Genomic DNA, 13,575 nt, shown 5'->3' on the forward strand with positions numbered 1-13,575 from the left:
TGTCAAGCGGTAATTTTATTTTTCCAGATAATTTATCTCTGATTATAACTTTTATATGATTTCCCTCTGGGCATATTCTTTTCTAAATTCAATCAAAACCTCATATAGTTATCCCTTAACTGTTCAAAGTGGTTAATAAGATTCTATTTTATATATTAATAACATTAACACTTTTTTATGTCTATTATTTTATAAATGCTGATTCAGAGTTTACTGTATACGGTTTCATTTTGCTTATGATGTTTTATCAAAAGTAGACTAATTAAAAACTTTTTATTAATCTTCTCTATTATGGTATACTCAGAGTTTATAGAGCATGGAAATAATCTAAACCTGGGAAGCAGTATTGATTCTTGCCCATAAAATGTTTTTATTTCCTTCTCTTTTTTTTGAAGAAATTATTGATATCTCTTTAAGTTCTTACAATGATTTTCCAACTATTTATTAAAGAAATAATAGTAATTAATATTATTCTAAAGAAATGAATTTTAGGTTAAATTATTAATCTATAAAAAGCATACATTTTAAAAAAGCATATATTAGTTTATAACCATCTCTCCAATGCTGTATGTACAGAAATATAGTTTATTTTAACTGTCTTTACTTTAAACAGTATTAAATTCTCTCTTTGTGTCTGTCTTTCTCTCTCTCTGTATATTTATATTTTTGATAGACATCAATATATCTACTAGATAGGTATATTAATTTATGTATCTGATAGAGATATGATAGATATAGGTATCTATATTATATTATCTATACTATAGATAATATATAATGTATAAGGTGAATATAGATATGCAATGATGTTTTGTATTATATATTTATATTTTACATATAAATATATATACTAGATATAAATAATATATAATATGGATACAAATGTGTATATCATATTATATATATAGTGAGTGCATAAATGACTGAACAATATTGATGTTATAAAAATATAAATAGATATTTCACTAAAGTATATAGCTGAATGAAAATATAATTATCTAATAAATTCAGTTCACATGCATCAGATTTGAATTATTTGATCTGAATTTACATTGACGGTTTGAATACTTATATCTGTTAAATGGAATATTCATATATCCTCAGAATGATATTCCAGGTTGAGAATTATTTTAACTCAAAGCTTATGTATGTATGGTTTAAAGATCAGTTAATCCATCATGGAATTTTGCTTGATTTTACATGAAGTTTCTTCATTCAAATTAGGGTACTCACATTTCACATAAATTTGACTAGAAGATCTCAAAACTCTCAGGATAAGCTTATTGGATTATTAGATTATTTATAACTCATATTAGATAGAATATGATTTTGACATAGATATATAGACTTCAATTAAGTTGTCTCCTAAGTAAAAGAAGTGTTTATTTGTGTGAGACTATTTACAAGCTAATTTACGTGTGTTTTGACTGAGGTTATTTCTTGATTATGTGAATTATTCTATATTTCCTCATGATTTTTATTTAGTGTTAGAGTTGTCCTCTGGTTGTAAAACATACTGTTATGTTTTATGGAATTAATTAGCCATTTACACTTGGTAAGGCTTGAAAAGTTTGTAAGTATGGAAGGTTACTCAATACAGTTTCCATCCTTGTGGAAAATATTACAAAGAGAATGATAATGTGTTTTTGGTCACTGTAGATCAATAAATTTTAGAGTGAATGGAAAAGAAGAGAATAATGATGTTTGCCTAAGGCATTACAATATTAATCATGTTAATATAGTCATTCTAAGTTGAAGAGGAGAACCTAACATCCTATAATTTATAGATACATCCCAAGTTACTAAAGCTGCATTTACAGTAGACCAACAGGAGTTAATATAGAAAAATAAAAATGATGTTTTTGTGACATTAAGGAAAATCTCCTGTTTTAGATATGGATTTAAATATCGTGCTTTTCAAGGGCAGAGAGGTCTGAAGGTCTTTCCTACCTATAGTTCCCTCCTTACCACATCCCCATGACAAATAGATTCCAAGGCTTTTTTTTTTGTTTTTTTTTTTTTTCCTTTAAATAGGGGCTTTTTTCAACAAAGACTTTAAACTTATTACCCTGAGATCAAGACCTAAGCTGAGACCAAGAGTCAGATGCTTAACAGATGGAGCCACCCAGGCATCCTGATTTGCAGGCATTTTTAAGTTATATAGCACTACTTTTTTTCTGATGTCAGAGATAAAACACAAATGACAGTAAAGTCATAATAAAAAATAGTGACCTAAATGTAAGTAATAGTGGTTAGCATTATTTATTTTTTGTTATTTGTCAGTGTAAAGAACTGTACATGAATTATCTAACTTAATTCTCACAACAACCTTATGGGGTTCTTATATAAACTATTTAATGTGTCAGAAAACTTAAATAGCTTGGAATAGTTTACCCTAAACAACATTCTTAATATAGTGTGATACCAGGATTTAAATGCAGTTTAGGAAGATTGGAATGGTTGAGTCATATAGTTTTAAGCTCTGTAGAAATGGATGATGAATGATGTCCCATGGGCTGACCACCTGTTTTTCCAAAGTTTTATGGGTTTAAAAATTTGCATAAAGGAAACTTCATTCTCAGAGATGACCATAGAGTACAATCTCAGCAATGTGGAGTGGACTGAGCAGAATGCCCAATAACCTGTGTGATGAATACACACTACTGAGGGCTCTTCCTCTGACTCTAGTCCCTCTTAGAGAAGTTTATGCCAAGTCTAGGCCATGCCAGGGGCCAAGGGTGCTCTGCATTTCCATGCCACCACTGCTCCTAACCTCAGGGGAGGAAATATCCCAATCCTTTGGCACTGACCCGCTCCAGGTGTTGTCTGTCTTGGTCCTTTTGTCAACGATTCATAGCTTTTAGCCCTCCCTCCATTCTCTCTTTTGGTAGTGGTCTCGGTGTTAAATTATAAATTTTAACTGCCTCTTGATGAAAAAGAGTTTTAATAAATGCTTTACTACCTCAAAGAAGAAGAAGAACAATTAGAAGAAGAAGAAGAAGAAGAAGAAGAAGAAGAAGAAGAAGAAGAAGAAGAAGAAGAAGAAGGAGAAGAATTATTGATGAATATTTATTCAGTTGTGTGTGCTTAGTGTGAGACCCTGAAAGACTTGGCACAAAACAATAACTAGGCATCTGGGAGCTCCACAGAGATTCCACAAGTTATATTATACTAAATATTAGAGGCATGAACAAGCCAGAGTGAAAAACACAAACTGAATAGGCCAAATATTCAGCTGAGTTTCCCATAAGGGCTCCATTATCAGTAGTACTACCCTAGACCTAGAGTAAGTTCTCTATAGTGTATCACTAATAAAACTTAAATATAAGGCTCAAGATGATCAAGTTCAGTTCCCAGCAAATTACCTGCCTTCTAAAATAAAATTCAATACTCTTTATTGAAATACCACAAAACTTCAACCTTCAACAGCAATGTCCATAATGACCAACATAAAATGTTTTAAAAAAGAAAAAAATATATATGTGGCATGGTAAGAAGCCAAATTATGTGACCCATCAGAAGGAAAACAGTAACATTCAATAGAAATAGATCCAGATATGACATGGATTTCAGCACTGACAGATGCAAACTTTAAAAGTATAATTACAAATTTGATCAAAGAAGTAATATAAAAGATTAGGGGCAGCAAATTTTGCCTCGCTAACTGGCCACCTATTTTTACAAATAATGTTGCAATACTAAATAGCTAAACCTAATCTTTTACATAATGTCTAGTGGTGCAATTGTCAGACAAGAGCAGAACTGAGTAGTTGTGACATAGGCTATATGATCTGCAAGCTTAAAATACTATTAGGATCTTAAAAAAAAAATTCTTATTTGGCTCCTGGAAAAGATAAATATAATGAATGAGCAGAAAGGAGGTTTCAGTATAGAAATAAACACAAAGGAATGAAAAGCATAAGAAATAGCAAATATGTTATAAATGTAAAGCCTGTTTTCCCATTTTTGAATTTCTTTAATAAAACATAGTTTACTGGTTGTACAAAAATAGTAAAATTATTCTGTGAAGTTTGTTTCCCTATGATCAAGTTGCTCAAATTAAAATCTTTTAGAAACAGATTCTTTTCTTCTTGGGATATATATATCTGTTATTCCCCACTGGGGATTTATTCAAGTATAATATATAGAACAATGAGGTATTAATTAATACCTCATTTTGTATTTGGCATAAAAACAACTATATTATGAGATGAATAATATATTAAGAAGTAAAATAAAGGTCAACAGTAGTAAAGATTTCAGACTAGGACTCATAAAAATATATTCTTCTATTAAGACTTCTATCTTATAAGTAAAATGGCATAAAATTAGCTCATGGAATTCTATAGTAATTTAAGAATCCATATTGTAAAGCTTTAAAAAAATGCCCTAAAGAATATTGTTTAAAATATAATAAAAAAGAATTAATACAAAAAAGGGCAACAATAAAGCAAGAAAGAAGATACAGATGGGAGCAAATATAAAAGAAAAAAAATATGAAAAACTTAAACCTACTCAACTATTAATTTTCAGTAGTTTTTCTTTAGTGGACTTAAATGTGGCATTCTTCATGTGTCAATTGCATAATATGTAGCATGATTTCTACTCCCCATTTGGAAACTTATCTTTCCCAAAAATCTCTTCAATGATTGATTCTATCCTATTCTAACTCTTCTTTTGTGCAATAGTATTTATATTCTTATTAGTCTTTTTATTTTGTTCTATATATCTCATATGATCTCATCTATATTTTCATACCACTGCCTCTCTATTCTTCATTCTGAGTATTTCTCAATCTATTTTTCAGTTCATTATCTCTATTGCTCATTAAATATATTACACTCATAATTTATTAGTTTTTTTATTCATATTTGCTTCTCCTTTTAAACATTTGCCAATATTTTCTTTGTTGTCTTTTATATCCTTAGATTTATTTATCATCATTATTTTAAAGTTATTTTAAATATTTGGAAATTTAAAAAAAATACCACTGGTCACTTTATATATTACATATTGAATTTTTCTTCTTTTTAAAAAGGTTGTGTTCCAAATGTTTTGTTTAATTTTTATACACACACACACACACACACATACACATATATGTACACGCACACACACACACATATATACACATATATATGTACACACACACACACACACACACACACATATATATATATATTCCTATTCCTATGGAATAGGAATATATATATAGAGAGAGAGAAAGAGATAGAGAGAAATACATATAAGCGGCTTTATGTTGTCCTTCAGAACATTTATGGTTTCTTAGGGCAAGCAGCTATTCTCTGCATAATACAGTCGCAATCCCATATGAGTTAACCCAGTTAGAGACTATGATGATGTGAAATCGAACTTTAGTATTTATACTTCACCTTTTATTCCAATGTGGACTTTTCAGATTCTCAATTAATAGCTTGGGAAATTTATGAAGTCTTCCTTTCGAAAGGGTCCTCAAATTCCCATGAGACTGTAAAAATCTCTGCTCAGTTTCTCAGCCTACTGCCACTGCTTTCCCTTCTTAAATCAATAATCATTTCAGAAGGAAAAATGGTCCCAAACACCCATATTATCACTCTGTACTTTGCTTGTATCCAAGAATATAGCTCCCCAAATATTCACAATTTTTGCTGGTTTCCTTTGCCTTGATACAAAAGATTTTCACATTTTGTCAAGATTTTTAAGAGGAAGATTTGATTATGACATCATGTGATTTTTAGAATTACCTTCCTTTTTGTCTTGTCTTCTTAGCTTACTCAGGTTTGTTAATGACCAGCGGGTATTAGTTTTCATGCCTGTGATCATTTTTTCCCCCACATACTATGATCTTTGATTTTTAAACTGATAAGCTTTAACTTATTTTTTAAAAAAATTTTTAAAGATTTTATTTATTAATTTGAGAGAGAGAATTGGGGGGGTAAGAAGTAGAGGGAGAGGGACAAGTAGACTCTGTACTGTACACAGTGCCCAATGTGGGACTCAATCCCACAACCCTAAGATCATGACTTGAGTCAAAATCAAGAGTTCGACACTTAACCAGCTGAACCACCCAACTGCCTTAAGCTTTACTTTAAAAAGGAAAAAAACATAGGTCTTCAGGACTAAAGGTTAGGGGAGGTATTCAGAGTATAATTATAAAGGGTCTAATAGACTGGAATACTCAATAATGGAAATATACATTCATAGACTATAATATAATAACAAGGTTAAACTGAAATTGAAGGACATTTTCTCTTGAATTTGAAGGGGAAAAATCACAGAAAAAATCAATAACTATAACATTAGCATTCATTCGATAGGAAGCAATTCATAATTAATTCATTTCACCATCTCATCTATATTTCACTGATGTGAACAAATAGAAATGTATGGTTTATAATGAATAAGTTATGACTAGGCTTTATGTTTAATATATGTAACCTTGATTTAATACAATTTCTTACAGATCCAATAATGCTGACTTCTATGATTTATAACTTTTTTCCTAACATTTTGTGGTCAAAAGGTAACTCTGAAACTCTCGAATGAGTTTTTTCTCAATATTACTCAGAGACTATTCATTTATTATTAAATTTTGTGAAATTTCTTAGAGTACTTGATACAGATTCTTTTCCAGATAGATCATATTCCTCATTATTCCTTTCATAACAAAGTATCTTTTACATATGTTTCTGTCTAAACACCTAAATAAATAAAGCAATTTACCTATAAAAACAATTAAGATTGGTATAAACTTGTACAATGGAACTACAACAGCAGATTTTTAAGTAATAGTTTCTTATTGTCATATTAAAATTTTCCCAGCAAATAACTAATGAAGAGAACAGGAGAGAGGAATAAATTCAGAGTAGGAGAGGAAGAAAGTCTGAAACAAAAACAAAGAAAAAAGTGGAGATATAAAAGTTGGTTAAGTTGATCAAAGCTGATTATATGTGAAATGTCAATTTGGTTATGGTTTTAAGTACCATATTTTGTGATTTTTAAATTTTTATATGCAATTATTTATTTTTGTTCTATTTTCTTTATAGAAATAGAAGAGGTTTATGCTTTTGGGATCCTGATGGGGAGAGAGGAAGTAGTGATGTTTCATGTTGCTTTTAAGTGAATTGATGGGAGGAATGAGTGATATTCTTAGTCTATTAGGGCTGCTATAACAAAATATCACATACTGGTTGGCTTCAACAACAAACACTTAAATCTTAGCAATTCTGAGGGCTGGAAGTCCAAGATCAAGGTGTAAGAAGATTCATTTCTGGGAAAGGTCTTTCTGGTTCATAAATGACTTTCTTCTCATGGTGCCTTCACATAGAAGATGAGGCAAGGGTATTCTTTGGGGTCTTTTCTAAGGTCATTAACACAAACGCAATTAAATTCTCTACCACGTTGGGGTGGATTCCACGTTAAAACATGTTAACCCCCTAGGGCCTGCTTGGGCCTACTTAGCCATAGTGACTCCATGTTGCCTAGGTAGACATTTTGTTGTTTAATAAAAGACATTTTGTTGTTTAATAAAAGCCTCAGCAGTTACTATTCTCAGTTCCAGGTAACTGTTACTAAAACACAACACCTAAAACAAGGTAACTGTTACTAAAACACACACCTAAAACAAGGCCAGTTCCAGGTAACTATTACTAAAACACATACCTAAAACAAGGCCATTGGTAACCGTTACTAAAACACACAGGTAGGAGACATCCAATCAGCCAAAGCCATAAATGCAGATGTCTGCGATTGTGCCCTATAAAAACTAGCCTATAAGACCAAGGGGCTTCGTTCTCTTCGAAGGCGGCCCTGGCCGGTCAGTCTGACTTCTAATGCTTGGCATAGAAGAAAGCTACATAACTTTTACTTTGTCTCAGCCTCGTTTCCCTGGCTGGTCAGTCTAACTTCCAATGCTTGACATAGAATAAGTCTTTGCGTAACCTTGTGTCAGTCTCGTTCCTTTGATAACGGACCCAACAACCACTTTATAACAAGGTTTGCCTTGCCTTCAGTTTCCAATAATATATTCTGCATTTATGAGACTTCACTGGATGGCCTCTACTGCTCTTATTTGTACCAACATTCTCTTCAGGATTACATAAATATTCTCCAAGTCTGAGGTTTTCTCTACAGCTCTTTTCTTTCTGAGCTGTCACCAAAATTGCCTTTAAAAGTGTAGGTCTATGGCAATGTAAGCTTTTTCTAACATCACTTCAAAATTCTTCCAGGCTCTACCCATTCTCTAGGTCCAAAGCTGCTTTCAGATTTTTAGTTATTGATTACAGAAGCATTCCACTTCTTAGAACCAACTTCCATTTTAGTCCATTTCAGTTTGTTACAAAATTCTATAGACTGGATGGATTAAACAACATTTATATGTTATACTTCTTGAGACTAGAAGTCAAAAATCAAGTTGCCCGTAGATTCAGTGTATGATGAAGGCCACGTTCCGGTTCACAAATGGCTGTATTCTTGCTGTATCCTCACATGGCAGAAGAAGCAAGTGACCTCTGTGGAAGCTCTTTTATAAGGACAATAATCTCATTCCTGACATCTCCACCCTTGTGATTTCCTGAAAGTCCCACGTCCAAATACCATCACACAGTGAATCAGTTTTCAGCATATGAGTCTAGCGCAACACAAACATTTGGTTTATAACAAAGACCAATATTCTTTAGCTAATAACTTGCTTTGGTTAAGAAAAACTCCCTTTAAGAGCCACCTGAGTGGCTCAGTTGATTAAGTGCCAGAATCTTGATTTCAGCTCTGGTCATGATCTTAGGGCTGTGAGTTTGAGCCCTACCTTGGGCTCTGCACTGGGCGGAGTGCCTGCTTAAGATTCCTTAAGATTCTCTCTTTCTGCTTTTCCCTCTACCCCTCCCTATACTCTCTATTTAAAAAAAAAAAAAAAAAAGAGAGAGAGAGAGAGAAAGAAAAAGAAAAAGTCCCTTTAAGATCTATATAGTAAGGTCAACTGTAATCCATGATTAACCAAGAGATTTTCAGAAGAATGTAAATCACTTAAAACTATCACAAACTACTTTGTATTGCAAACTACTGTCTTTGCAAGGGAAGTTGTATCTTTGTTAGAAAGTTATCACAATCTCATAGGTTTTCTTTTTTTAAATAATCCATCAATTCATGCATTGACTCATTAATTTACTTTTTCTATCTTTTAATATTTTATTTAAAGATTTCAGTTTTAAACATCCATAAGACATTCATCAATCCATGTATTATTTTACTTTTAACATTTAAATTTAATTGCAAATGGCAGAAGAAACAAAATTATGTAATGAGACTATATTTTAGCACTATGTCTTCAAATATGGAAAAAAAAGGACTATATTTTAGCACTATGTCTTCAAACAAACAAACAAAAACTATTACCATCAAAATAAACCAACCAACTTAATTTATTAGGCATGTCTACATTTTAGCTTCCATTATGTGATTTTGGAGGTGGGGTGGGGAATTTCACTTTCAAAGAATCAAGTCCTTGCAAACAGAACAGCTAATCTTTCCAAAAATAAAACCCAGTATCTATATTCTCAAAACTCACAAAACCAAATGGAAATGTCTGGTTGTCAGCCAGTAGTGTCATGCTCAAGTCAGCATCACATCACAGGGAATAATCTATAACTAATTTCAATAAGCAAATTCCAATTCTAAACACTATTAGAGACTACCATTGTTATTCCCAACTGTTTTGGGACTTGTCATATTTGTGAATTGTATAGGCTAAATTTTCTTTGGCAACTTTTTATACTATCAAATAACAAAACTGGACAACTATAAAGATTTGAATTAACTTAATATTTCAAAAATTTCAAACTTCATTATAATTATTTAGATGTAAATTTCTTATAGATGAATCTTATAAGAAATATGCCTACTGTAATATAAAGACAATAAAAGAACTACTAATAATCCTTACTAAAAACTTTTCAGATATATGTACAATTGAACTCAAACACCAGTGAAAATATTATAATGTTAGCTCCAATTCACTGTCAGACTTTCTGTGATAAAGGATAAAAACTAAAATCTGGATATCCAAAAATTTTTCTGGAAGGCAATTTCAAATGGATTCAAAATGGTCTAAACAATGACCAGAATGTAAAATGAATTCTCACTATATACCTCATAATACTGATAACTTAATAATTTTTAATCCTTGTTCTAAGGAATAAACCTATTTGGAAAAATACCATGAAGAAATTTAAACATAAAAGTCAAGTCCAGTTATATAACTAAGAAATATTTTCTATATATAAGAAAATCACCAATTTAAATTATAAATGGCTTCCATTAAATATTACCACTGCAAAATTCACACAATGTAAATTAAAATAGATATGACAGAAGGTACAATCTAAAGAATGTTCACATTTAAAAGATAAGTGATAGAAGTTTAAGCCAGCAAAAATTCAAATAGGCATATATGTAAACATTTTTATGTAAACTTTGATGAGTAAGATACAAGAAATGACTTGTTTCAATAATTTTTAAGCACAGCTTATGTACATCTTAAAACAAGAACAACTGAAAACATTTCTATGTAAAAGCCACCATAAAGTCCAATGAAATACTAAATAACAGTCTTACAAACTGGTCTCTCAAGAGTATAACAGCTGAGTATGGTATTCTAAGAAATGTCTTCTTGGTCAATCATTTCGGTTTTAACTGAAAAGACATCTGCCAGCTTATGTTTTGGAAGTTCTGGACCTCTGACTTTAAGGCATAACAAGCATTCTCCACTTTGGCCAAACTTTGTTTTAAGGAATAAAACTCCTTAGAAATCTCATAAGTGAATTCACTTTCATTCACTGCCAGTGAATGAAAACTTATCATAAACCTGACATAAAAACTGGCTCACATGAAAGGGGGTGCCAATGTCCCCATCCCCCACACTGTTTATATACATCCACATCAACTCCTCAGTTAAAACAGCCATTCCCAAAAGGTAATCAAAAAGTGTGATTTTCAGTCTCCAAGTTCCAAACTGCTGCTTCTGTGTATCAGAAGGGTGTGTGTGGGGGGGGGGGGGTATGTGTGTCTTATTTTCTTTTTATATTCTCCTGTTGTAAATATCAATTATTTAATTTCATCCATACTGATAAGTGATCATGTTTTGATGAAGTGTTGAAAAGAGACAGCCTCCACATATTCCTTCAGTCCTGTAGTAATGGCTCTAAGGAATTGATGTATGGCCTCTCCTGAGAGTTCCTGGGCTACTTGTGACATTTTTTTCTACTACTATTATTACTGATGCTGGCTCCAGTGTCTGCTTCTGCTCCCAATAAACTATAGGCTCTGCGTCTGCCTTCTTTTCACTTTCTCAGCACACTGATTTCCCTGTGACCGTAATTCTCTCCTGGATCCAAGAGAGGTAGTGATGTATGGTTCTTTGGCTTTTTTCTTTTCATGAGAATGAGAGAGAAAACTTCCAAACCCTTTGGACTGGGAACTAGAAGTCAAATATTAACTCTGATTTGTATGGCTAATGAACTGTTAGTGGAATGTGATATGGATTACTTTGGGGCCAATGTTTAAAGACTTAGCGTAAGATTTCCAAGTTTTAAGTATATCACTCACATTTATATGATATTTATTGTTAGAAAATTACAGAAGAATTTGAATCTGAAATTAAATAATTTCAAGGCAATTCATCCCAAGATTTTTTTTTTTTATTTTACCTAATTTGGGTGGGTTGCAGATTTTATTCCGAACAAACTTATATGATAGCATTTCATTTAAACTTTTAAAATAGGAAGAACACTAAAAATTGCCATTGTATTTTTATTGGAAAAAGAATGACGGTAACAATCAAAGTCATGCTTTGATAACATTTTCAAGTACTTATAAAATGTGTCAAACATTTTCTGATATAAAATAAATTTTTGAGAAACAATATACTTTTTAAAGACAAATCATTATGTTGTCTGAAGAAGGGCCATCTCTACCCCAACGTTCATAGCAGCATGGTTACAGTCACCAAACTGTGGAAAGAACCAAGATGTCCTTCGACAGATGAATGAATAAAGAAGATATGGTCCATATATACAATGGAACATTATGCTTCCATCATAAAGGATAAATACCGAACTTTTGTATAACATGGATGGGACTGGAAGAGATTATGAGTGAAATATGTCAAGCAGAGAGAGTCAATTATCATATGGTTTCACTTACTTGTGGAGCATAAGGAATAACACAGAGGACATTGGGAGATGGAGTGGAGAAGTGAGTTGGGGGAAATCAGTGGGGGAGACAAACCATGAGAGACTGTGGACTCTGAGAAACAAACTGAGTGTTTTGGAGGGGAGTGTGGTGGGGGGTTGGGTGAGCCTGGTGGTGGGTATTATGGAGGGCCCATATTGCATGGAGCACTGGCTGTGGTCCATCAACAATGAATGCTGGAACACTGAAAAGAAATAAAACAAAAACAAAGACAAATCATATGAAGATAAAAATTATTATACATTTTCTAAATACTGAAACCTTATAATATATTTTTTTATTTCCATGGTTTTATTTCATATGTGTATGAAATTATATTATATATTAGGTGTCATCTAAAAGATTTTCAGTCTTTTTTGATGTTGTTATATTTTCTCCAACTTCTTCTTCTTTGATAGTGTAATTATACCAGTACTACAGAGAAGGTAATCTTAATATAATTAGTATTTTTTTAAAAAGTAGGATTCACATATTCCAAGCTATTTTCCTTTTAACATTCAAGACAGTCTTACTTTGTTGAGGGTTTTTATAATGCATAGATGTTATACTTTGTCAAATGATTTTCTGCATCTATTGAAATGATTATATGGCTCTTATCCTTTCTTTTATTAATGTGGTATATAATATTGATTGATTGATGAATATTGAATCACCTTTGCAACTCAGGAATAAATCCCACTTGATCATGGTGAATGATTCCTTTAATATATTGTTGGATTCAGTTTGCTATTATTTTATTGAGAATTTCTATATCCATGTTCATCAGGGATATCAGTCTGTACTTCTCTTTCTTAGTGGAATCTTTATTTGGTTTTGGTATCAGGGTAATTGCTGGCCTCATAGAATGAATTTGGAAGTTTTCCTTCCTTTTCTATTTCTTGGAATAATTTGAGAAGAATCGGTATTAACTTTTCTTTAAAATTTAATAGAATGCGCCTGTGACACCATCTGGCCCTGGACTTGTTTACTGGGAGATTTCTGGTTATGGATTCAATTTCTTAGCTGGTTATTGGTCTGTTCAAGTTTTCTACTTCTTCCCTTTTCAGCTTTGGTAGTTTATATGCTTTTAGGATTTTTTTTTTTTTTTAAAGAGAGAATCTTATTTATTTATTTATTTATCTTTTTATTTATTTATTTATTTGACAGAGAGAGATCACAAGTAAGCAGAGAGGCAGGCAGAGAGAGGAGGAAGCAGGCTCCTGGCTGAGCAGAGAGCCCGATGTGGGGCTCGATCCCAGGACCCTGGGATCATGACCTGAGCCAAAGGCAGAGGCTTAACCCACTGAGCCACCCAGGCGCCCCTGCTTTTAGGAATTTATTCATTTCTATTAG

The 13,575-nt window shown here is 32.1% G+C and overlaps 1 pseudogene; it reads right to left on the reverse strand.

The window, feature by feature from the left end:
• Positions 1-10,648: 10,648 nt before the first annotated feature.
• LOC116575944 lies at positions 10,649-12,122 on the reverse strand (annotated as a pseudogene).
• Positions 12,123-13,575: the final 1,453 nt, after the last annotated feature.

The sequence above is a fragment of the Mustela erminea genome, chromosome 17 (assembly GCF_009829155.1).
Source record: "Mustela erminea isolate mMusErm1 chromosome 17, mMusErm1.Pri, whole genome shotgun sequence".
NCBI classification, from domain to species: domain Eukaryota; kingdom Metazoa; phylum Chordata; class Mammalia; order Carnivora; family Mustelidae; genus Mustela; species Mustela erminea.